Source organism: Nymphalis io, chromosome 12, assembly GCF_905147045.1.
Source record: "Nymphalis io chromosome 12, ilAglIoxx1.1, whole genome shotgun sequence".
Classification (NCBI taxonomy): Eukaryota; Metazoa; Arthropoda; class Insecta; order Lepidoptera; family Nymphalidae; genus Nymphalis; species Nymphalis io.
The window spans coordinates 2,279,113-2,304,665 of NC_065899.1; the positions used below are offsets into that span (position 1 = coordinate 2,279,113).

The 25,553-nt window shown below is 33.8% G+C and overlaps 1 protein-coding gene and 2 non-coding genes across 4 annotated transcripts in view; 2 read left to right on the forward strand and 1 right to left on the reverse strand.

The window, feature by feature from the left end:
- The window catches only part of LOC126772173 (monocarboxylate transporter 2-like), a 153,595-nt gene that overhangs the window by 60,472 nt on the left and 67,570 nt on the right, over positions 1–25,553 (forward strand). The window lies entirely within an intron of this gene.
- Positions 13,154–13,225, forward strand: Trnag-ucc (transfer RNA glycine (anticodon UCC)). Its single transcript has one exon. It is a non-coding gene; the product is annotated as a tRNA-Gly (tRNA).
- Positions 15,516–15,587, reverse strand: Trnag-ucc (transfer RNA glycine (anticodon UCC)). The gene has a single exon. It is a non-coding gene; the product is annotated as a tRNA-Gly (tRNA).

A 25,553-nucleotide genomic window follows, 5' to 3' on the forward strand; every position in this document is an offset into this window, starting at 1 on the left:
ATATTATTGTTACTTGAATTGCTTAGTGAATTATGTACGTTTTAAAAAAGTGTTTGTGTCTTATAAATAGTCTTTCTAATATAATCTTTATTCGCATTATAAGATATTGTTATTATTAGTTATATTTTAAAGAAACTTGTCGAGTACAAAAGTCTTGTCTGCCTTGCATGTGATTGTAACATCATAACAATTATACAACTACAAAAGAAGTAAAGTTGTGAGGACTCCTCACTTTATAAGAAGCAGCTAACGTGAAAAAAGCTTATTTCATCACACTGCTCATATTCGGGCCGGATGGATACACATGTTTTAATACAACACGTACAGATTTAATCCCGACGCCTTCCTCTTCTGCAAGCAGGAGATAAATTAATAATATCCTCCTGACCGATTTCGGCAACAGCGGCCAATTCAAGATAAGCTAACTGCTGAGGACATATTATAGTGCACATGTGTGTGCGCAAACACAGATGCACTCTCTATTCCCTAACACTCATAATTTGATGGAAAGGCAATCCGGTAAGAGTTCAAGCGCCGGACCAAGGGCTTTACGTGTTTTCCGGGGCACGGAAGTATACACAATTCCAACTTTTAGACTCCGGGCTGCTACTGAGAATCTTCGACAGAAAACCCAATAACTTTTAATTAGGCCGACCTGGATTAACCTGGGGTCTTGTCCCGGAATCTGCGGCCTTATATCTAGCCACTAGACCAACAAGGCATTCAGGAGATAAATTATAAATATACTTTAGGCTCATGAATTTCACCAGAACTTGCATTTGAGAATGTGACCATTGTTTAAGATCCATTCGATCTATCTCCTTTTTTTAACGCTGGAAAAACGCGTTACGCGTTTCCCTCACGGGAACAGGGGGGGGGGGGGGTATGTGGGGCTCGCCGGTATCCAAGGCGCCAAGGCGGTATCTTTGAATAATGGACAAATTTTAACTGAATTAAATAAATATCCATGTATTACAAAATCACAATATCTTTCTATTACTCCAACCACGAAGACCCAGATAATCATTGAATAAGTCGGCTATCAAAGAATACATTAATCAGAAAATGATAGAACTTAGCCGCAACTAACGCCATCCGTCAGGCGTAATGTCGTTAGATAACAAGTATGTGTCATGTTATGGGGCACACAATCTATGGGTTCGAAGTGGTGTTTTCTAACAAAAACAGCAACAAACTACCGATATATGTCTGGTTTTTATTTATAGTTCATAAGTTTATAGATATAACTTCATGCTAGCGATACGTAGCTTGACAAACTGTTTCTTTGGACTAGTGGCTTGTTGACAAACTCTGAGGTCCTAGGATCCCACTCTAAAACGCCACGTCGAGTGGTTTAGAAGTTTTTCTGTAGCAACGGGGAGCTAGAAAGCTGGCAGTCTTATATTCTTTTGCTTCAGAAAGCTCTTAAAGCCGATGGGCTCAAACGCAGACCCAAGTCTGGATGACCGTTCTATTGTCTGTGAGGGATGAAATAGAATGAATGAGAAATGAGTAAATATGAACCAATCTTACGTTTACATATAACATGCGATTTGCTAACAATTCTACGACATTATGCACTATAAACAGTTCTCATTTAATATCTTTCTTAATAATACAACACTTTTCCACATAATAACTTATATCCGCTTTAATTTACTTCCAATGCTCCAATATTATATAGTGAATAGCATAAATTATTCAAGATCTCCAATGATATCGCGTCAATTTAATAAGAAAGTTATTTATTTGTGTTTACTTTTTTGTGGTTGGTATATTTTGTGGTATTTTTTGTGGTACACCATGATACCTTCTTGTGTACCTTGGTATGCCGTGGCCGAAGGATGGTGAAGAGGACACTATAATTGATACGTAAGAAATATTATAATCGTTAGTAATATATTTATTATTGTCATATATTTTTGTGTGATTTGGAAGTAACTATTTCGACTTCTTTCGATTCAGTATAAGCATAGGGGATATTAAGAAAAAAACTGCTTAGTTATATATCATGGAAACAAAACGTTTATCTTATTCACAATATTAAAAAAAAAAAAGTTTTCGCCCGAAAAATAATACAATTAAAAATTAAACACATATATTTTTAAAATTATTTTATCATTATATATTATTTTGATTCCTGTACTCATGAAATACATGCTTTAAATTATTACATTGCTATATAAATTTATATATATATAAGAACCGAGATGATAACCAAAATACAGTTTCTAATGAAAAGGCAAAAATGCTTCTGCCAAATAAATTAGGTAATTCGTAATCCACAATGGCTATCAAAAAGGATTTAGGAGAAAAACAAAGCTTCACAATACTGTCATTAGTTAAATATAATTAGGTAGGTCTGGTGACAGGACGGTTAATGTTTTGCCCAGTGGATTGGAACGGCTTTGGAAAATAAAATTGTGAAAATGCTTAATAACCTAAGTTAAAGTAACAGCCTATTAATGTCCCACTGCTGGGCTAAGGCCTCTTCTCCCTTTTGAGGAGAAGGTTTTGAGCTTATTCCACCACGCTGCTCCAATGTGTGTTGGTAGAATTTCAATGAAATAAGACACATGCAGGTTTCCTCACGATGTTTTCCTTCACCGTCAAGCACGAGATGAATTATAAACACAAATTAAGCGCATGAAAATTCAGTGCTTGCCCGGGTTTGAACCCACGATCATCGGTTAAGGTTCTAACCACTAGGCCATCTCGACTCGAAGTTATTAACCTAAGTTAATTTGACATGAAAGTCATGTAAATATTAGGAATATATCTAATTAAAAGTAGCAATTGCCTATGGGATTATCTTAATGTCTTTGATTAATTAGTGAGTTATTATCTTTATCACTTACCATTACATAATGCTAATTATGAGTAGGGTATACGATACTTATATAATATATATATATATATATATATATATATATATATATATATATATATATATATAATTATAATTTTATTTTTATCAAATTTTATCAATTTTATCAAAGCAAATTTTAATGTAAATTATAAATAAAGATTGAATTAACGAAATTTGTAAGACAGTCAAATTTCAATTATATTTTAATAATTTTCATAACATTCAAGTCGTTTTTGATTTAGCAGTTGATTGACTTTAATCTTGTAACAACTCACCATCAATTAAAATTTGAAACCTGTCAAATAATACCAATAGCAAAGTATCACCGAAATGCACTCCAGGTTCTCATCCACTATCGACTCCTGCATTCGGTCGGTTGTTAAAATTGTATCGGCTTCGAAACACTAGCTCCCCTTGTATCCTGATTTATTGTTCGAGGATTATTTATCAAATAGGAGGCATTCGTGTGGGGCGTCGACCGCTCTGGCGCTTTTAATATATTTCTTGTGAGTTTTTATACTGTCAGCAGATAACGAGCGGTCGGGTTTGCTCCTCTTTTAGCATAATCTGTTGTCGTTGCCACTTTAACGCACGCTTGCAAATGGTTCTCTTTTTACCATTACGTCTAAATCATGCGGCTGTCGACGGCTTCACCGCGTCTGCTTATTTCACAATTTATTTTGTCTCACTAAGCTTCATTTTATTAAATATATTCACTCAACAACGTATTGTTGAATCATCGAGTCGGTTGTGCGAAATTGTTATGCTTTATTACTTGCTTATTTTTAAATATATATATTGTTTTTTTTTATTGTTATTGGTTTTTCGTTGTTTTCATTAAGTGAAGTATTAGTTTTCTGTCTGTTCAATAGCGTATCCGAAGTTTTTAAATTGGCAGTGCTTACAGTCCCATGTCTCGTAAAGCAAGTAAATCCATTGCTTCTGCGCCTAAACACTCACCAAACGTGACGGTCACATCGGGTTATAAAAAATAGTGTGAGCACTTGTGTTTGTGCACACATTTCAGTACGATAAACGTTGAGAATTGCCAGTGTGACCGTATTTGGTTAGGATGAAGTAAATCAAATTTCCAATAAATAGTACTCTTACGCACCCTTTGAGTCGAAATAAAGCTATACAGTAACAGCCTGTAAATGCCCCGCTGCTGGGCTAAGGCCTCCTCTCCCTTTTTTAAGGAGAAACTTTTGGAGCTTATTTTACCACGCTGCTCCAATTGCATAGCGAGTTGGTGGAATACACATGTGACATAATTTCAGTGAAATTAGACACATAAAGGTTTCCTCACGATGTTTTCCCTCACCGTCAAGCACGAGATGAATTATAAGCACAAATTAAGCACATGAATCATCCATCTATCCATGAGTCATCTCGGCTATACATAAGTATATTATAGGAATGTCCCTCATATCTGCTGTTGTCGTAAAATTGCATAACGGAATGTATATTGCTAACTTTCCAGAGGAGAACTCTTATCACAAAGACAGTAGTAGAGTATCAAATTTGTAAATATTATAAATTACAATAAATTAGTACAGTACTGTGACCCATAAAAAAGAACGTTTATCATCATTTTTCATTTCGGGATTGGAAAGGATTTCGTTTGTCGCTTGGTTAACCCAGTTTCACTGAAACCGAATTATTCACAATAACTTAGTTCCTGACACAATTTCACTATAGTGAAACGGGAAGGTAATAATGATAACAATATATCAATAATCGAATGTATATTTATATCTTAATACTTTTTCCAATTCACAAGTGTTATTTTCCGTTGTCATGGCCACATCATCTCATCCGTTATTTTTGGTTGTCATCGCAACATTTTTGTACAAAAACGAATGACATGTCCACCAAGCCCGCCTGTAATGGTTACAGGCGGGCTTGGTGGACAGTACTGGCTTTAACTGTCGTGGCATGGCATAGCATGGCTTGGCATGGCATAGCTTGGCTTGGCTTGGCTTGGCTTGGCTTGGCTTGGCTTGGCTTGGCTCGCATGTGGCATGTGGCGTGGCGATATATAGCGTGGCGTTACAATCGTTAAATTTTATTATTACCTAAGGTATAATACCTAGATATGTTCCTCTTATTACATAGAGTACTTGAGCGACAGAGTTTCGTTTAGCACTAATAATTTGTTATAATTACCAAAAACTTAAAAAGCAAAACTATATCTAAAAACAAAATTTGACAAAAATCGTTAGTGCCGTTTCTAAGATACGAGATTTATATGAATGTATATAAGAATTGCTCATTTTGTAATATTATACATCATACCACAAATAATTTTTTGGGGACTAATTTTTCTACAAAGAATAGATTTAAAGATCTTCAACGCCTTCCTAGAATATGAAAACCAAATAGGTAACTTTATTTAGAAAAGAAGCCTTTCCAGGGTAGAAAGGTGTCTTTTTTTGGAGCACACGGCCCTAGTAATTTAAATACAAATTAGTTGTAGAAATCTCCCAGGAGGTTGATATAATTAGGTTAAGCAGTTGAAATAGTTTTTTTTTTATCTAAAAGACTGAAAAGTACTTACAATAAAAATCGTGTAAATACAGGTATCTAATAAAAGCTAAAAAGACCACAATCCTCAGTGAATATACCCGAAATACCAAGAAAATAATGTGGAATAGTAAATGGGTATTTGATGAGGCTATGTTCTGTAGGTCTTGAGAATTTGGCCGCCATCTTATCTCATCGTATTCGTGTGCTATAATAAGTGTGCTTGAAAAGTAATTTATGCAATACACTTCTGCTGGACAAAAACAGCAAACAATTGTCAGCATAACGAACATTAAAATGGCGGGTCGATCCATTGTTATAAATATTCACATAAAATTAATAATTCGAATCCTATTATCATTATATAAAAAACGAATAATATTATGAAAGTAAAGCAGAATAAATATGATATTATATATAATAAAAATGCAGCAAATAGCGTATTAATAAAATTTAATCTTATCGTTCGATATAACCGCATTCCGAGTTATTCAGTAATTTTACTACCTCATAAAAATTCGACTCTATAAATTTGTCGGTGTTTTTTTTTTTATTTTGCAAATAACTTAAACAAAATAATGATCTTTAGTAATCGCCTCGACACTATCGTTTAGATTAATGTATCATGTTATTAATTTATATAAAAAACAAAAATATGTTTACAAACGAAATAATGTACTTGCTTTTTCGAGGTGTCAAGTATCAAGTTGACGTCGCGTGTACGAAATAATTCAGTAGATGTCACTTGTTGATAAATTAACAAGTGACTTTACGGCGTCATTATTTTTCTTGTTCTTGCCGGCTTCGTAGGATAAGCTTTTTTATTCGACCTCGTAATGAGGAATGAAGAAAAATGTATGTCTTTGTAATGGATATTCACGACAATGTATTGTATGGTATTTAAATTTAAATATATTATATTTATATATAGAAGTCAAAATAATTTCTGATTTCTATGACAAAGGATTAATCCTCAATCGTCAAATTACTTCACTGTTTGTTTTCTTTAGAAAAATACCAAATTTTTAAAGATTGAGCATAGTTATCCTCTGCTGATAAGATTTATTCCACCACGCTGCTCCACTGTGGGTTGATGGATATAATTGTGGCTGACTTTTATCCATTATATATAATTGTTTTCGGAACATATGAAAGCTCTGTATTATTTGGTCAAATTGAGACCATTTAAAGTGTGTATGTGTGTGTATAATTTATGTCATATATGTTTGTTTTAATTATTTCGTAGTTGCTTCTTTTTTCCACACATGCAGCTTACGTGTAAGGCCTCTGCCTCGAATCTCGCGGGCAGCGGGGCGGCGGCGGCGGCGGCGCGGGAGCGGCAGGATCTTACGCGTATAATCAAATGGACCGGCCCTCGAATACAGCGGTGCAGGAGCGGCGCGGGAGCGGGCAACGAGCGGTGCACTCCAGTCAAGCGGTGACCGCCCGCGTTGCGCGTCTGCATTGTAGGTATAGTGTTGTACATTTTTTTTGTGACGTATCAAAATGTCTTCGGACGTGCAAGAGCTAATTATTTCGGCAATCTTTGAGAGGACACCCATATGGAACAGCAAAGATGTGAACCATAAAAATAGAAGAATAATTAATCAATTATTAGTCGTAGAATTTGTCGGGATTTTGTCTCTGTTCTTCATAATTTCGATAAAACTCGCCATTTATTTTCCTTGCCCTATAGTAGGGATCCACTTCTTGCGACGTTGCCCGCCCCGCTGCCGCAACGCATACCTGTTCTCCAAACTAGCGGGCAGATCGCGCGGCACTATAGCGGTGTAGTGTTGTGTTCGTGGTTGTGTTGTCGAGATATTTGTTTTTATTCGCGAACGAAATGTCTGAAAAACGGCGACATCTTTTTGATTCAAATTTATTCCTAACGCTCGATTTATTGTGGGCAAAAGAAGAAGTGCCTCCCTACTATAGGGCAAGGAAAATAAATGGCGAGTTTTATCGAAATTATGAAGAACAGAGACAAAATCCCGACAAATTCTACGACTAATAATTGATTAATTATTCTTCTATTTTTATGGTTCACATCTTTGCTGTTCCATATGGGTGTCCTCTCAAAGATTGCCGAAATAATTAGCTCTTGCACGTCCGAAGACATTTTGATACGTCACAAAAAAAATGTACAACACTGTACCTACAATGCAGACGCGCAACGCGGGCGGTCACCGCTTGACTGGAGTGCACCGCTCGTTGCCCGCCCCCGCGCCGCTCCTGCACCGGTGTATTCGAGGGCCGGTCCATTTGATTATACGCGTAAGATCCTGCCGCTCCCGCGCCGCCGCCGCTGCCGCCCCGCTGCCCGCGAGATTCGAGGCAGAGGCCTTAAGGTTGTTTAACAAAGGTTCTAACACCGTTAAGCCCAGTTATTATATAATGGAATGCAATCAAGTATTCAAATATATGTGTCTGAGTTATCCTCAAGTCACACATATATAACTTTTACTTCAATGTTAAGGTTTGAAGTCATTTCTCATTATATTATTGTCAAGGTCACAATTTTCAGGACCTCTATGAAGGTTAATAAGTTAAGCTAATGATAAGCTTAATTTATAAGCCTCGTTCTTTCATTGTATTAGAGAATAAAAAGTATTTTTAATCGCATAACATTTTATTCATAAAAACTGGCTTACTCATCCTTTAAATCCGATAACAACAGTACTAAGTATTATTGCTTGGCGGTATATAGTGATAAGTGAGTGGTACCCAGACAGGCTTGCACGAGCCCTACCAAGAGAGTAGGACCGAGGTATTTACTATAAACGTATACAGTTATTTAGTTATTTAATATCATAGAATGCAACATCTAACACATCGTTGTAATAAAGAAAATACTCGCCATTCAGCGAAATGGCCTTAAGAAATTCCAACGGAATTACAAGAAACGGTAAAATAAATGGCAACAAATAGTAATGAGACAAGAGAATCTCTTAACAGCTTGGAATGTCAGTGTTTTTATAATTGCTATTTTCCATTAAACTCACCGGATGTAATAAAACATGTCAAACTCGACGATGTTTTTTGTTTTTTTCTAAGGGAAATAAATCTTTCGTAACTAAAACTACATACGTTCTTACTTATTCACTTTGTTTAGCGGGTATTTACTTAAATTTAACCATAGCAGTATCCACCAACCAACGCACAGCGTGGTGGAATAAGCATAAAAATAGCAGTAGAACTTTTACAGGCAGTTACTAGCTAGGTAGTTTACGTATGAGACAAAGAAAGTATATTAAATTACTTACTCATATACGGATATTACTACATTACTTTACATGTTTTAAGTAAACATTAACGGACACTCCACATTATCAGCGATAGTTATTAAAGGCGGTTAAAAGATATAATTGGTATTTTTTTGCGAGGAACATGTTGAACTGCATCAGGGGAAGATCGTATTTCATGTAATTCGTAGAGCAGTAGCCCTTTTCGAAAACTACTACTAACGTAATTATATTAAATTTTTGTGTACTGAATTGTGTTACAATTCAAAATAACATCGCAATTTTAATTCTTTCATAAATGTGATGATTTACTTTCTTATATTTTTTATAAAATTTAAGTTTTTACGAATTGGAAAAATTTATATCAAAGTTTAGAGAAGACAAACAAATATTCACTCTTAACAGTTCATTCCATTATGGGAACGAAGAAAGCGTTCCGAACTAAAATCAAAGATTTCTTCGTCAGGAAAACAGTGCCTCGCTTCAAAATCTAGAACATAACTTTACTTTTCAAATAAAGGAAGTCGTAACACTCTGACGTCATCAAAACATATGTAATAACGTCACTATGTTTACATTCCAGATTTACGACTGATGGGTTCATTGAACTCGATTCTAGATGACTATCCTTTCATTCCCTTCAATGAGATGGCCAAGAAGATATTTGCGCAGTACACAGAGTCAAATAGTGTGTATGCGTATATAGCTTTTATGATTATTAACATAAAGACTATATTAAAATAAGAGTGTTTATCCTATCTTTAAGTTTATCCAGTGTACGCATTTTGTCCTAATGGCTCCGCTCGTTTCTATTACACGGTAGAAACGAGGACGACTCAGTACTTTAGGTTAATGGTGTTGACTATTTTTGACAACTGTAATACGAAACTCAATACAAGAATGAAGAATATAAATAACTAATTTATCTATATATATTTTTACAACTGATACACAATGCTTCTGATAGTATGTAAGCGATTAAATTACTATTTATAAATTTACGTAACTATTTAAAAAAAAATAGGGTCAACATTTTTAATTCACAATATTATTATAATTATATTAAAACGGTTTAATTTTAAATCCCGATAAGCTTACGTATCTCACACTCTTTGTTAAATACAATGGACACGTGTCTGATGTAAATCTGTAAAAAAAAACCACCAACCCGCACTGGAACAGCTTCAAACCTTCTCGTAAAAAGAAAGGCTGATGTAATTAGTTAACAAAAAATGACATAAAAACATGAGGGAGTGAATAAAGAATATTCTATTTATTTCAAAATTATCCGATCATGTGAAGGTCTGCAAATTGCCCTTAAAACCACCTGTTCTGACCCGAAAGCCCACAAAAAGTAATCTACAAAAGTCGTAAATTACATACTCTCTGCACTCCGGTGGTCGATAAGAGAAATTATAGCAGCAGCGCTTATATTCAATTCGGCCGCCATTAAACTGGTAAAAGAAAATGTCTTCCAATTTACTTCTTAAATAACCAACATATTATGCACTCGGAAGTACCTCTTTTTTATTGCCAGCGACATTTATCAGCTACCGGTTTTATGAACTTAACGTCGAGTTTATTATCGCAAGGTTTATTATAAACGAAATTGTTGACGAAATTGTTATATATCATACAAAACTAGAATTACGTTCCACTTACCATTGAAAATAGATTTAAGTAAGTTACACCTCCTTGCTAATCTGATAAGATTATTTTATTTGAAATTCGAATCGAAAACTTATTTCCAATTCTAGAAGTTTCTTATTTAAAAGCCTTTTAATATGAAACGATTTCATTAATATAATGAATTGATATAGCTTATCAGATCAAAATTAAATAGAGCACATATCTGTAAATGTAAATAGTCGACTAACTGTAAACTTAGATCTCAGTGTCTGTCTAGTGAAGATAAGCTGTAAGTAATTGACATTACAAGAATGGAATTATTAATGAATAGAACCGAAACATTGTTTATGCGCCTTTGGCGTTCGACCAAGATTCCTTTGACGTACACATTACGCGGACATAAATGAACTTAATACCCAGACTCAGACAACACTTAAGACACGATCAATCAATGTTAATTAAAATTAAACAATAAGGGCTGTCATTGTTAAGTGTTTTCAGACGGTTTAAAGAAATTAACATGTTCTTTTATGGGACAAAGATTTCATTAAAGCGACACGCCTATAAAATTCGCTGTACATTTAATGAATGAACGAATAATATGTATTATAAAAACATTAAGCATATGTCAAAACACAAATTAAGTATATAATTTGCAGCGATTACGCGATCTTCGATTACGATCCACAAGTTCTATCCGCAAAAATTAAAAAAGCTGAAAATTTCAAAAATGGAACGAACGACTTTGATATAACTTATCACAATAAGTGTTCTATCTATGTATTCTGTATAAAATGAATTACCAAATGCTCAGGAAAATATATGTACATACGCATTTATACTTGTCGCCATGAAAGTATTTTTTGGATAAGTCCCAAAGATTGTTCATAAACTTGTTTCAAGTAAATTCTTGTATAATTTAAACATCGAATTAAATCCACTCACGCGCTGATAAATCAATGAACTGATTGGAAATCTTTATATGTCATGCCGGTGGTGTTAACTTTGCAGTTCCGGTGAACGTTGACTGACATATATAGTGTTAACTTATGTAAAGTTTTAATCGAGTTTTTAAAATTATAATACACGTTGAACTTAAATTTTAATTAAATTACACTTCAATGAAAGCGATGTATTATGAGCCCAGCTTACATGAAAGAGACAAGTGCAGTTCTGTATTACATGCTGAGGATTTTCGTTAAAGGAAATTTAAGCTATGAGTGTAGTTCTATAATCCGTTTGCTTCATTTTATCAATAGGCTCAATAGTTTTCGTTACGGTAATATGCGCAAGCAATTGTTGTTTAGCACACTCGGCAACGCTGCGTCCCAAATAATTTCCCCCATCAAGTGGGGGAAACGCGTAAATACGTTTTTCGAACGGAAAAATAGTTTTATAGGTTTTAGGCTTAAAACATTTATTTTTTAATTTAAATTATGTAGACTTAAATAAAACAAAATAAATATATATACAAACCATTAAAAAAACTCAAAAATCAGAATTCATTTATTCACGCTATACATCCTTGATAGGGTCACCGAACTCTATATTAGTAATAAATTTCAATTGTTTTCGGCGACAACAGGCTGTGACCATGGAGTGATCCACCATTTTTTTAGAGAATGTATGAAACCCTACAAACAAAACGTGATATTTATCGTTATAATATGTTAAACGATTTTTATTTCTGCAAAATATTTGATGAAGTAAGGTTAATAAGATATATTTAGCTCAATTAGGCTTTGCATTGTTCATTAAATAATATATTTAATACATTAACGCCATTTTTCATCCGAGTCTTTGCTCTCTTTGTTTCGCCAATACGTCACGCGGTCCATAATAAAGCTGCGCGTAGTGAAAATTTAGTTATTACCTAACTATATTAGCGACTAACTCGGTGGTGCTGTGGTTATATAACACGTTTACCGATTGATAAATTATCAGGAGCGGGTTAATAAAAAATGAATTTTCTTAACTTCGTTCCATCAGACCATCGAGTGCACCTGTGTTTGTGCACTCTTAAGCAATAGAGTATCAACATCATAACGTTTCCTGCAATTTTTTTATAAAATAGGTTGCTGGTGAGTTCCACCGCCGCAAGAAGAAGAAGTATTAAGGAAAATTTAGTAAGAAATATTAAGGATTACTTACATCGTCAAAGCGTCACCAATCTTTGGAACTAAGATGTTATGTTTTTTTTTTTCTTTTTTTTTTGTTATTTGTCGGGAGGGCAAATGACTTTACTCCACCTGATGGTAAGTGTGTACAGTACAGTACAGTCGAGAAGAATGTTCTACACTAGACGCCCTCGCTTTGCCGGCCCGCAAGATGCCTCTTCACGCCACGTTTGAAGGAACCCGAGTTGTAAGAGGAGAGGAACACGTGAGCTGGTAAGGAATTCCATTTTTTGGAAGTGCGACAAAGAAAGGAGTTGCCAAATTTCTTTGTGCGCGATGGAATCGATGTCACAGTTAGGCGGTGACATCATTTCCATCATAATATATATATGTATATATAATGTGTGCCTTGTGCCTTAAGTTACACTGCAAACCACCATAAAGAAATTGCTAGATCTTGACATTGACCATGATCAACATTCTGACAGAAAAACATTGTTATGACTGTAATAACTTCAAGTGAATATATTTGAAGTACCGTCAGAACAACACAACACCGTAAGACTAAGTTCATTTTCATGTACACGCCGTATATGGTGATATGTACAGCTGAATATACAATAAAGAATGATTTAAACGCGTATTATATCTTATTATCCACATAGCTATTATCATTGCTTGTATGTATTAAATGTATAATTTACACTTGATTAAGTAATAGATTCGTAAAACTTGGAACGCGTTGTTATTTCTAAGCCATTGTAATATCAGCATTGGTGGTGTAATGGTCAGCATAGTTGCCTTCCAAGCAGTTGATCCGGGTTCGAGTCCCGGCCAACGCACATTTTTTATCCTTAAGACTTAATATATAATTTTGTTTTATCTTCTATGATTTAACGCTTTTATGGCTATATCCGACAACATACAAATATATTTTACGTTAAAGAATTTTAATGATGGTAAAGTAAAAGCAAATAAACAGCCTCTGAATGAAAAATAAAAAAATGTAACCATTGCTTACATCGCCAATGCGCCATCAACCTTGGGAACTAAGATATTGTGTCCCTTTTGCCCGTAATTACACTGGCTCACTCACCCGCCAAACAGGAACATAATAATACAAAGTATTGCTGTTTTGCGGTAGAATATCTGATGAGTGGATGGTACCTACCCAGACGAGCTTGCACAAAGCCCTACCCACCAAAGTACTTGTGCTTGGACCTACACTCCTCAGAGCGACATAGACTTGGAGATTATTGCTGCAGGATATCTAGAATTAATTGAATACAATTGATGTATGTAATAATAAATAATAATAATATGATGGATGAAGAAAAATTAAATACTGAGTTATTTGCCTGACGCTAGAAGCTACATAACATTTCGATGGTAACTTATAAATTAAATGTTACATATCTATAGATAAATTGATTTGATAAAGCGTTCTTTAAAAATATAATACTCAAATTACTACACGACCAAATACAGGTTATAAATATATTTATATTTTAAATACTGATAAAAAATGTGCATTGCAACAAAGTTATAAAAAAATAAAATATCAATGCAACGAGAGAGCTAGCGAATGAAACCTACGAAATAGTTGCAGTACTGGAAGATTCTCGATTTTAAATACAAACTTTTAATAAGAAAACTTTAAGAAATAAGATTATGACCTCATTTCGTGACGATGTTTCCATAGTAAAAATGCGTTTCTCTGGGTTACCTGTTAAAAATAATCTAGGTATTATTTTCATAGGAAATAATATTCCGTAAGAAAACTTTTATAATTTAAACATATTAAAAAAAGAGATGGTTAAATTTTCGTTAAGCTGCAGCCTAGCAAAGCACATGAAATAACATATAAATTAAAAAAAAAAATTATTTTTTTTAATCAAATCCGAAGTCATATTTACTAAATGCGAAGATCAGCTATTTATGCAATAATTTTATATACTAAAACTTTATTCAACACACGCTGCATCTTCTCATACAACTTTATATATTTTCTTAGTATTTTTCAGTCACAAAAAAACCTATCCTCATTTATTAGTATAGATAAATAATAATTTTATGATCCTTTTTTATAATATAAGTAGGCCAACGGTCAAGTGGACCACCTGATGGTGACCTTTGCTGACAGACATTGGCACTGTAAAAAACATTAACCATTAAGTACATTGCTAATGCGCCACCAATCTTGGGAATTAAGGTGTCATGATGTCCTTTCAACCGAAACACAACAATATTATTGGTAATTTTGGAAGAATATATGATGGTACATACCCAGATAGATATGCACAAAGCACTACCAAGTAAAAAAACTCTAGACTAATGTTGTAATTCTAACTATATGTAACTCTAGACAACGTTGGAAACTTTCTTAATTAAACCAACTTAATCCAACTTTCAGAAACGGGACATTCGTTTGCGTGAGAGAGGAGGGTTCCTCCTGACTGTCCCAAAAGGCCAGTCAGCCCTCGGGGTTGGCCTCTTTACCCGGGCTGTTCCACCAGCAAGTTATCTTGCCGTGTCTTTTAATTTAGCCCGAAGGGCCAGGGTTTCAGTGACCCAGTAGCTGTTGTCTTATTTATTTACTGTACTGTACTTATTATATTCGTTTGCGTACACTTAAGTAAGAAACAGACAACAGACAGTTCAATACACAAGTGTATACATTTTTTACGTCAAAAACGTTTATTTAAATAAATGTTACATATATAAACGTTGCACAAAAACTCGTCCTCGAAACCTTACGCTCCCAAAAAATATTCGCTTCAAAAATACAAAAGTATATAATTAAATGTTTCCTTGTAAAACTAAATTTCTAAATTATTTCTTGTAATATTCAACCATAAAACATGACGTTTAGTAAGGTAACATCATGTATTGATTATTTAAAAAACATTTATATGCAAAATAAATTCGATGCTGGAAATCCAATTGAGGTTTTAATATAAAACATGTCACATTAAGTTTTTGACAAATTTTAAGTACTATTAAAACAAGGCACCTTTTTTCGCACTTTAATTTTATATTTACATTCGCGTTTAACAATAATTTAATACATTTCAGATAAGATTTTTTTTAAATATGATGTTTAAAAACTTTATTCAAAAGTATATAAAAATGTGCGTTGGCCGGGAATCGAACCCGGATCAACTGCTTGGAAGGCAACTATGCTGACCATTACACCACCAACGCTGATGTTACAATGGCTTAGAAATAACAACTCGTTCTAAGTTTTACGAATCTATTATTTAATCATGTGTTTTTATGAATAAAGTATTATTCAAACATTATTTATGCTCGGGTAACTATATCGTGATGTTATTAACATTCTATTTTTAAATAATCGCACAACGTAATCACAATCGTATCACAATGAAAAGCAAAAAACTTCGACTTCGAAACCGAAGCGAAAAAACCGCTGATGCGAATAAACCGTAACAATTCCATCGGATAAGATGCGATAATGTCTTAATGGCTTTCAGTTTGACTACTGGACGTATTAAACCGAATGTCAAAACCACCATCACTCAAACGTCATATAAATTAAATGCACTACATTTGTTCTATTATCTTGAACGATTAAGTGGACGTCTCGCAGACATGTACAATAGGGGTCAACTTAAAGGCGTCCATTACACAACACGCTTTTTGTCATTTTCGCCACGGCTAGCACCTTTAGCGTTGCTAAGTCTGAATAAACTACCGTTGTGTTGACTGATGTTTGAATGAAATTGATTGATTACCTGTATTACTGTTTAAATAACAAACTTTTCAATCCGTTGTCTCTTTTGTTGTTTGTTGAAATGTTAACGATCGCTTACATCACCGATGCGCCACCAATCTTGGGAACTAAGATGTTATGTCCCTTGTGCCTCTAATTACACTGGCTCACTCACCCTTCAAACCGGAACACAACAATACCAAGTACTGTTGTTTTGCGGTAGAATATCTGATGAGTGGGTGGTACCTACCCAGACGAGCTTGCAAAAAGCCCTACCACCAGTGTATAATATTAAATGAATATATTAAACGATTAATTTATACTAATATTAAAAATGCTAAAGTAACTATGTCAGTATGTTACAATTTCAAGGCTAACCTGAATTGATTTTGAATAAATCTTAGTACGAAGCAAGCAAAAACCCCAAGGACAAACTTAACACGCGGACAAAGCCACGGGCGATTACTAGCCGTTAAAAAAGCAACGCTGCCTTTAACGGAGATAAAAATATTTACAGGATTACCGGTTTTTTTATCGCGTTTACTCTTCGTTAAATGTAATCAATCTTGACGTACATAACACGTTCACGCTTGTAGGATTAGTGATACCCAGTTATTATTCGAGACGTATTATACATTATAATTATGATATATTTTTATGAGTACAGCACAATGTGTCGGTACTTACAACTATAATTATGTAAAAATATAGTGGAGTTACGACCTTTGGAGTTCAAGTAACAATTAAACTTCGCTGATTTAACTGTATCTTTAATATAGTAGTTAACTTATAAGGCCATAGACTCTAAGGTCTCGAATTTCGAATTTTGCAGTCCCGTGCCTTGTTCAAGCAAGTTTTGCGCTTTAACTCTGCGGTCATATCCAACTGAAAGTGGATATGACCGCAGAGTTAAAGCATGCGAATGTCTCACTGCTAGGCTAAGGCCTCCTCTACTTTTTTTAAGGAAAAGGTTTCGAGCTTATTCCACCATGCTGCTCCAATGCGCACAACACATGCAGGTTCGTTCACGATGTATTCCTTCACGACAAGCATGAGATGAATTATAAATACAAATTAAGCACATGAAAATTCAGTGGTGTTAACCCGGGTTTGAACTGGGTGCTAATCACTAGGCCATCTCAGCTATTGTCCAACTTAACGAAGTCATGCATTAGTGCATATACGTTTTCGCGTACACTTCTGCACTATATGCCCAGCGTATTAGTCTCCCTTTAAAGGATGGCCGCTGTCTATACTGGATTGTTATCCAATCATTACCAATTTGTTCACAAATGTTCACACTTGAACCCAAGTCAAATTTTTAATGTGACGAAATTTACGAATTCAACAGTAATTCATAATATATTAGATATTAATTGTTTTATTATTTATTTTAATTTTATTATAAAATTTATTACAGAATTATTCACATTCAAATTAAAAATATCTAATTTAAACAGTGTGATGAATACATTTCTTTTTAGTACGTTTTCGATAAAATTTAAATATGTCCACCGTTAGGCGAACATTGCAACAGAAAACTTTTTATTACTTGTCAAAGCGCGTACGAAAATTAATATTTTCGAACGCTACGTTTAATTAAATTTCGAACAAAATATGTTTGCGAAGTTGAAAAAAAAAACAATGAATATATTTTTAAACCGCCAATTAATTTAAATAACACTTGTGTATAAAATATTTTGACAAATTTGATATACTGATACTTTTTAATACTTTTTAATATTTCATAGACTAATGTTTGATAAAAAACAAATTGATACGGCAAGACATAACTTTCATCTATTTTCCATTTGTAATATTTTGGATAGACTTAGATTTTAGGAATTTTATCTACCTTTAATTTGCGAACATTAAAAATTATCGTTTATTTTTTTTTTATTATTATTTCTTATAAGACAAAGGGAATCTCTAGAAATTACCAAAAAAAAAACAACTAAAAATAAACTTATGAATTTCGAGAACGAAATACTGGTTTTTGATAAATCTACATATATATGCTTTGAAGTTCATTAATAACAGTTATCTGTTTTTAGAAGGTCTTTTTTTGTAAAACGGACGAGAAAATGGGCCACCTGATAGTAAGTAGTCACAGACATTGCGCTGTACCAATCTTTACATCGCCAATGTGCCACCAACTTTAGGCATTAAGATATTATGTTCCTTGTGCATATAGTTACACTGGCTCACTCACATTTCAAACCGGAGCAAACAATACTAAGTATTGCAGTTTGACGGTAGGACATGTGATAAGTGGATGGTACTTATCCAGACGGACTTGCCCACAGCCACCACCAAAACCACAAAGTAAAACACTATTGTCTACACAATTTTGTTATGTACGTATGTACTACGTATTAATCACTTTATAATATACACGAATTATTATTTTTCCTAATTTTATTTTACGAATATTAAATTCTTGAATATCTTTTTTAAAGCCGTATAAACAGTTTTTTTCATGATTAAGAAACAATGAATATGTAAGTTTGAACTACAATATTTATTAGAATATTGCGTCGTTTTTTATTATTTTTTCACAAAAAAATACATTGGCTAGTGTGCTCTGAAACAGGAACTTGTTATTTTCTCACCGTGAGACGTGGCGTTCTTATGACTTTGACATCCTATCAGCTCTCACTAAACATATTTCATCTACATTTGTAGTCCACATACGCATTAGTCTTCCCTGCCACGTTTAATTAAGGTGCTTTCAAAAGAAGTGTAATGTATTTTCTACGAAAGCACGCTCCAACCATCTAGCGAGGTCTAGATTATTGCGTTTCATCAGGTATGACAGGCATCAACCACGTTTTTATTAAAAGGTACGAAACTGTCACAGGAATAAATTTTGGGTATATATTTTTTATTTATTTATTTGAAAGGCACATACTACATTACTACAGTACATATATTAAACGTTTGTAAATTCAAAACAATTAAGTCATCCTTCTGATATAAATATGTACTAATTACAGATATACACAACACTGGTAAGGTAACTTACTTCGTCTAGCTGCTTAATAAAAGTTGTAATAGCTACCATTTTTTTATATATAAAAACTGAAATTTAATATTAGTTTAATTTAAAAAAAATCATCAATACACAAAATACTCAAAAGAAAAACGAATAAATTAACATTGAAAAAGAATCATAATAATAAATTACTAATAACTCAATTTGTGAATTACAAGAAATAAATCAGGAATGCAGCCCACGCGCCAAAACATCTGTTTAAAATAAAAGAAGTCCATGATATATTCGATAACGCACGCACTTCACGTTCGTTTCGTTTTAAGACACGTATTCCGTAATACGATTTATTGAGTTCAGCCAAATGCATCGACAAAATATATAAAGTGAATTATGAAAATGTAAGCAATTTTTGTATCGAATGAAAAAATACAAACACGGTACACCCCGATACTATTTATTAAGTGGCGTACAACGCTCGTAAACATGACATAAATCTTGAATTGCCGCTTTGTGTAGGAAAAAAATAGCAAATCTACCCCTATAGGGATGATATATAATAAGTCACGTTCGTGCAGCTCCAACATATTACCGAAGTTATGGCAGTGCAGAATAACAAAATCAATTTTCTAGTGGGTGACTTATTGAGTATTTATCTCCTGAACGCTGCTAAATGAAAGTTAAAGGAAACAAACTTTTCAACATCGTGATTAATTAACATATACGAAATATTCCGTTTTAATAAGTATCGCGATATATTCATTAAGGTTGTTATGAAAACCAGATATAAGGCTGTTAAGAAAAGCTTTGTATATGCTCCTGGCTAGGTACCTCTCACATCAAATATTCTACCGCATAATAGCAGTACTTAGTATAGTTGTTTTTCGGTTTGAAAGGTAAGTGAGATAGTATTATCTCACTCACCTTTCAAACCGAAAAATTACACGAGGGATACATCTCAGTTCCCAAGGTTGGTGTCGCATTGGCCATGTATCGGTTAATATTTCGTATAACGCCAGTGCCTACTGGCGGTGGTGACCACTTACCATTAGGTGGTCTATTTGCCTGTCTGCCAACTTATGCTACAAAAAATATATCATATTATGTTTAATTAACAGTGATATAACAAAAATATTCAACTCTCGAATTTCTCACCTAATTACAAATTATATGTATTCCTGTCATATTGTCTTTTCATAATTATAAGACGACCAAATTCGGAAGGTTACAGTTAAGAATATCATAACATTTAAGTAATCCACAACTGGAAGTAATGTCCCAGTTGTAGAAACTGCAAGCGGGAAGAGACAAAAGACGTTGCCACGCTGATATTAATCGCACTCCTTGCACTTAGTTGCTCATGGAACAAGTCAAGTGTATGCTTGTTATATGAACACAAACTCCGTACCATATACCGTTATATGAACTAAGATTTTATAATTCTTTTTATTTTTTATTACAATTGTTTGGCAGATTGGCAAATGGGCCTCCTGATGATAAGTGGTTACCATTGTGGGAACTAAGATGATATAATGTCCCCTGTGCCTGTAGTTACACTCACCCATCAAACCGAAACACAACAATACTAAGTATTACTGTTTGACGGTAGAATAAGTGATGAGTGGTTGGTACCTACCCGCCACTGGTAGTACCACCACCACCAAGCAAAACGATTATTCAACTAGGCTCTTATTACCACATCTAAATCGTCAATTGTTACAGGATGTAAAGCTATCACTGATTCCCTGAGTGTAGATTCTATTAAGAAACTGTTATTTCTCTTAACGCTTGTATTTTTTTCAAATCAAATACATATACATTTATATGTAATGTTATATGTATGAACTCTGTGTATTATATAAAATACTATTATCAATTGAATTTAATTTTTCAGTAAAAAGTGCAACATTAGCAAAAATCTGGCTGCAACTGATGGGTCTTTGGCACCTTTTTATTAACACTGGAAAAAAGCATTACGCGTTTCCCCCACGGGGATAGTGCGGTATGTGGGACTCGGCGGTGTCTAAGGCGCCGAGTGCGCCTCGAACATCGGAATACCCACTAAAAACCCAGCGGTACGCTTTCCGTTTAAACTAAGACTGTTCATAAAAGTTGTACCAATAGTAATAAATTTAATCAATATTTTTACACTAATTATAAAAAAAATATATAGCATTTAAATTATGCTGTAAATGAAAAGTGTCAAAAAATTAATAAGCGCCTTTTGTTCACATTTATTTTGAACGTATACTCTTAAATGGGTTTTACCGTATTTTACGAAATTCTACACCTGAATCAAAATTAAAGTCAGTAACTTATACTAAGACGGTTTGGCTCCGTTCTGAATGAAACTGTTTTTCTGTAAAATAAAGCACACGGAGAAGTGATGTATGTAATGTTAGTTTCTGAGCACCAAATTAAAGACAAATTTTTGAAAAAGATATTTACTTGAGAGATTATTGTAAAAAGAAATGTAATTGTTAGAGTATCACTACGTTTTATAAAACAAAGTAGCCTGCCGCGTTTGTCTGTATGGCTGTCTGTTTTCACCGCTGGGCGGAATGATTCATGAAGAAGGTTTTGGTTTTATTCATTAAGATTTTATATACATATATTGGGTGAAATAAGACGAAAATTGTTGAAGATGTCGGAAACGAACATGACGACTGGGACCTTTATAGAGTTATGTATATTATGATATAAACGCTTTATATACACAACCAAGCATAAGTTAGAACGGGTAGTTATTTTTTATTTTTAATATAAATAGCTTCATAGAATTTGCCACATCGTATGATACCGTCGCCGTAACAGCCTGTGAATGTCCCACTGCTGGGCTAAAGGCCTCCTCTCCTATTTTTGAGGAGAAGGTTTGGAGCTTATTCCACCACGCTGCTCCAATGCGGGTTGGTAGAATTCACATGTGGCAGAATTTCAGTGAAATTAGACACATGCAGGTTTCCTCACGATGTTTTCCTTCACCGTAAAGCACGAGATGAATTATAATCACAAATTAAGCACATGAAAATTCAGTGGTGCTTGCCCGGGTTTGAACCCACGATCATCGGTTAAGATTCACGCGTTCTTACCACAGGGCCATCTCGGCTTACATCGTATGATACATGGTAACATTATTGATTTAATCGCATATATTTACACATATAAAAACTGTGTTATTTTTAATTATAATAACATTTTATTTTTAAACATTTTCACAGCTTTCACAATTTAAATTACTGTACACAAAACTTAATTCATCATACGTAATGTTGTCTATCTTATGCGTGTGCAAACGCCAATCAATCGATTCTAGTGGTAGATTAAGATGGTACCTTAGATAAATAGCAATATAAGAAATGGTATACATATTATAATTTTTTCAACTAGATGGAAATATTCTTTTATTTGGTCTCTTTATACCAAAATGCGAATTAAAGTACATAATATATTTTTGTTTCAATTCGTTCATGTTTTTAGAATTATTATTTTTAGAATAATAAACAACATATTTTTTACGGCATACTGCACTTGGTGGTAAAGGTGTTTGCAAGCTGTCTGGGTACTAACCACACATCGTTTTTTTTTTCAAAATTTTTACACGTACTTAATAAATAAAAAATAAAATATAGAAGAAAAATAATATTCCTATTCAAAACATTACATTATTACACATACATTCGTATTATTAATTAATTATTTATACGTTTATCTGTTATCTTAGTACAGTATATAAATTTGTGTCTTTGGAATATTACTGTGGATTCCACACCAACGATAATTACACTAAATACGATCGAATGAAATGAGACATATCATATTTATATACGTTTTTTTAATTCTGTGTATATAACGTTGGCAAAATATCAATTCAAGTGATGCCCTGCCTTTCTATGACGTAGAAGCTCATCAATCATTCCGTACACTTTATTGACAAAACATTCGCGTTACAAATGATTCTGAGGGCCATTGTAAAGGAATATAATTAATCTCTCTTAATTCCACTCGTAGTGAGAAATGTTCTATCCCAATTTAAATAATATAGAAAGAATAGACGAGCTTTGGAATTTTAATCCGAAACAAGTTTTTATTTATTCTTGATAAAATAAATAAATAAATGATTCTGGTCTGCACTTAGATTTTTTCTTCGAATCTCCGAAATGTTTTTGGTGTATCTGTGTATTATTTTTATTGATTTTATTTTCCATGTCCCTGCATGCCTTAGCTAATTGCTAGCCTAATATTCACCTATCTTTTTTATTATAACTTGGTGATAGGGCTTCGAGCAAGCCTGTTAGGGTACCCTAACAGATATTCAGTATTGTTGTGTTCCGGTATAAGATATTTTTTTAACGACTGTACCACGGCGAGTGCTATGAGGAATTATTCTCCCCAATTCCTGCTTCCCCTTTTTTTCACCAGTCTACGCGTGCTGGTTCTCGATGCTATCGCCTAACTGTGACATCAATTCCATCGCGCACGAAGAAATTCTAGATCAGAACTATTCTAGTTCAGAACATTCTTCCCGACTGTTGGACTATACTACCTTACTATTACTACCTTGGAGTCATTTGCCTTCCCAGCAATTATAAAAAATATGTATGTAAAAATATAGTTTTTTTTAAACATGCGTATTTATGGTGTTTCTTATATCAATAAATAATAAAATCTCGTAAATATGAGTGCTTATCAGAGGTTTCTTAAGAAAATGGTTCCAACAAGCTGATCCTGTGCAAATTGGTAGCGAAGATACATATACATAAATATATATCAAATCAAATAGACTTTTGCAAGTACTTATGAATCCTCAAGCGCTACCACGTACGTTGACATACGTACACATATATGTACGTACATATAAGTTTTGTTCCGCCGGATTCGAGACCATGATCTTCCGGTATAATTTGTGTTCTATCCACTGAGCCGTCACGGCCCAATTTTCGTATACTAGATAAACAATTACATTTTATTTTTTTCTAAAAGTTACAGTACAGTACAGTAACAGCCTGTAAATGTCCCACTGCTGGGCTAAGGCCTCTTCTCCCTTTTCGAGGAGAAGGTTTGGAGGTTATTCCACGACGCTGCTCCAATGCGGGTTGGTGGAATACACATGTGGCAGAATTTCGATGAAATTAGACTCATGCAGGTTTCCTCACGATGTTTTCTTTCACTGAAAAGCACGAGATGAATTATAACAGAAATTAAACACAAGAAAATTCAGAGGTGCCCGGGTTTGAACCCACGTTCATCGGTTAAGATTCACGCGTTCTTACCACTGCGCCATCTTGACTTATATATAAATATTCCATAGATATTGTTACATAAATATTATTCTTGGCGTAAATGTTACGTGTAACAAGCGCTTCACGTATTTCCACATTCCCGTAAAAGAATCGCTGACACGCGTAAACAAGCTATAATGAAATGTACTTGAACTTGCAAGTTCAATGAATACGATATAAACAAACTGTTATTATATACAAATCATATTATATAGAAGATATAATAATAATATATTAAATTACATGCTATGCTATTACGTATAATTATAGTCGCACACATATACCAGTTAAATAAAAAATATTATAATAGTAGAAGTATCTGTCTATATATAAGTATCTTGATGGCCCAGTGGTTGAATAACGTGAATCTTTACCGAAGATTGCGGTTATGATAATATAACTCTGGGACATTATTCACACACAGCCATCTGATCCCTGAACTAAGCAGAGCTTGTACGATGGAAACCAGCCCACTGACATACTACATATAATACTTTACTTTTGTAAATACATACTTATACAGATAATTACACCCATACTCAGGACAAGCAGATATTTTTCATGTACACAAATGTCTGTCCTGGGAGGGAATCAAACCACCAACAACCTTCGGCGTGAAAGGCAAGTATCAACCACGGCAACCGGTTCGTCAAACAAACAATTTATACACAAATACATATATACAGAATACAAACAAAATCTTAACATTAATTATTATTAAGATTTATCGAAATTAAACGAATCTTATTTGATTGGATCCTTTTAAATGCTTCATTTTAAATTATCCAGACGCCTGCGACTAATACAGCTTTATTTTTATTACCCGAATGAAATTTCACGGATCGTCCAGCAAATAATGTTACTGCAGCACTTTAATATCATTGAGAAACTAAGACTTAGGTATTAAAGTCTTGCTCAACAACGATTAATAATGAACGAAGTCTTAATAATGAAATTCATTTTAAAAATATGTATTGAAACAAAGCAATTTGCATCGGTTTCTTGTAACTAAAAATCAATGTCTTATTGAATAATATATAGTAAAATAAGCTGACAGTTTTTTTTTAATTTGAATATAGATTGGCAGATCGGCAAATGGGCTACCTGAAGATAAGTGGTGGTGACCACCGCCCGTAGATACTGACAGTGTGAGAAATATTAATCAT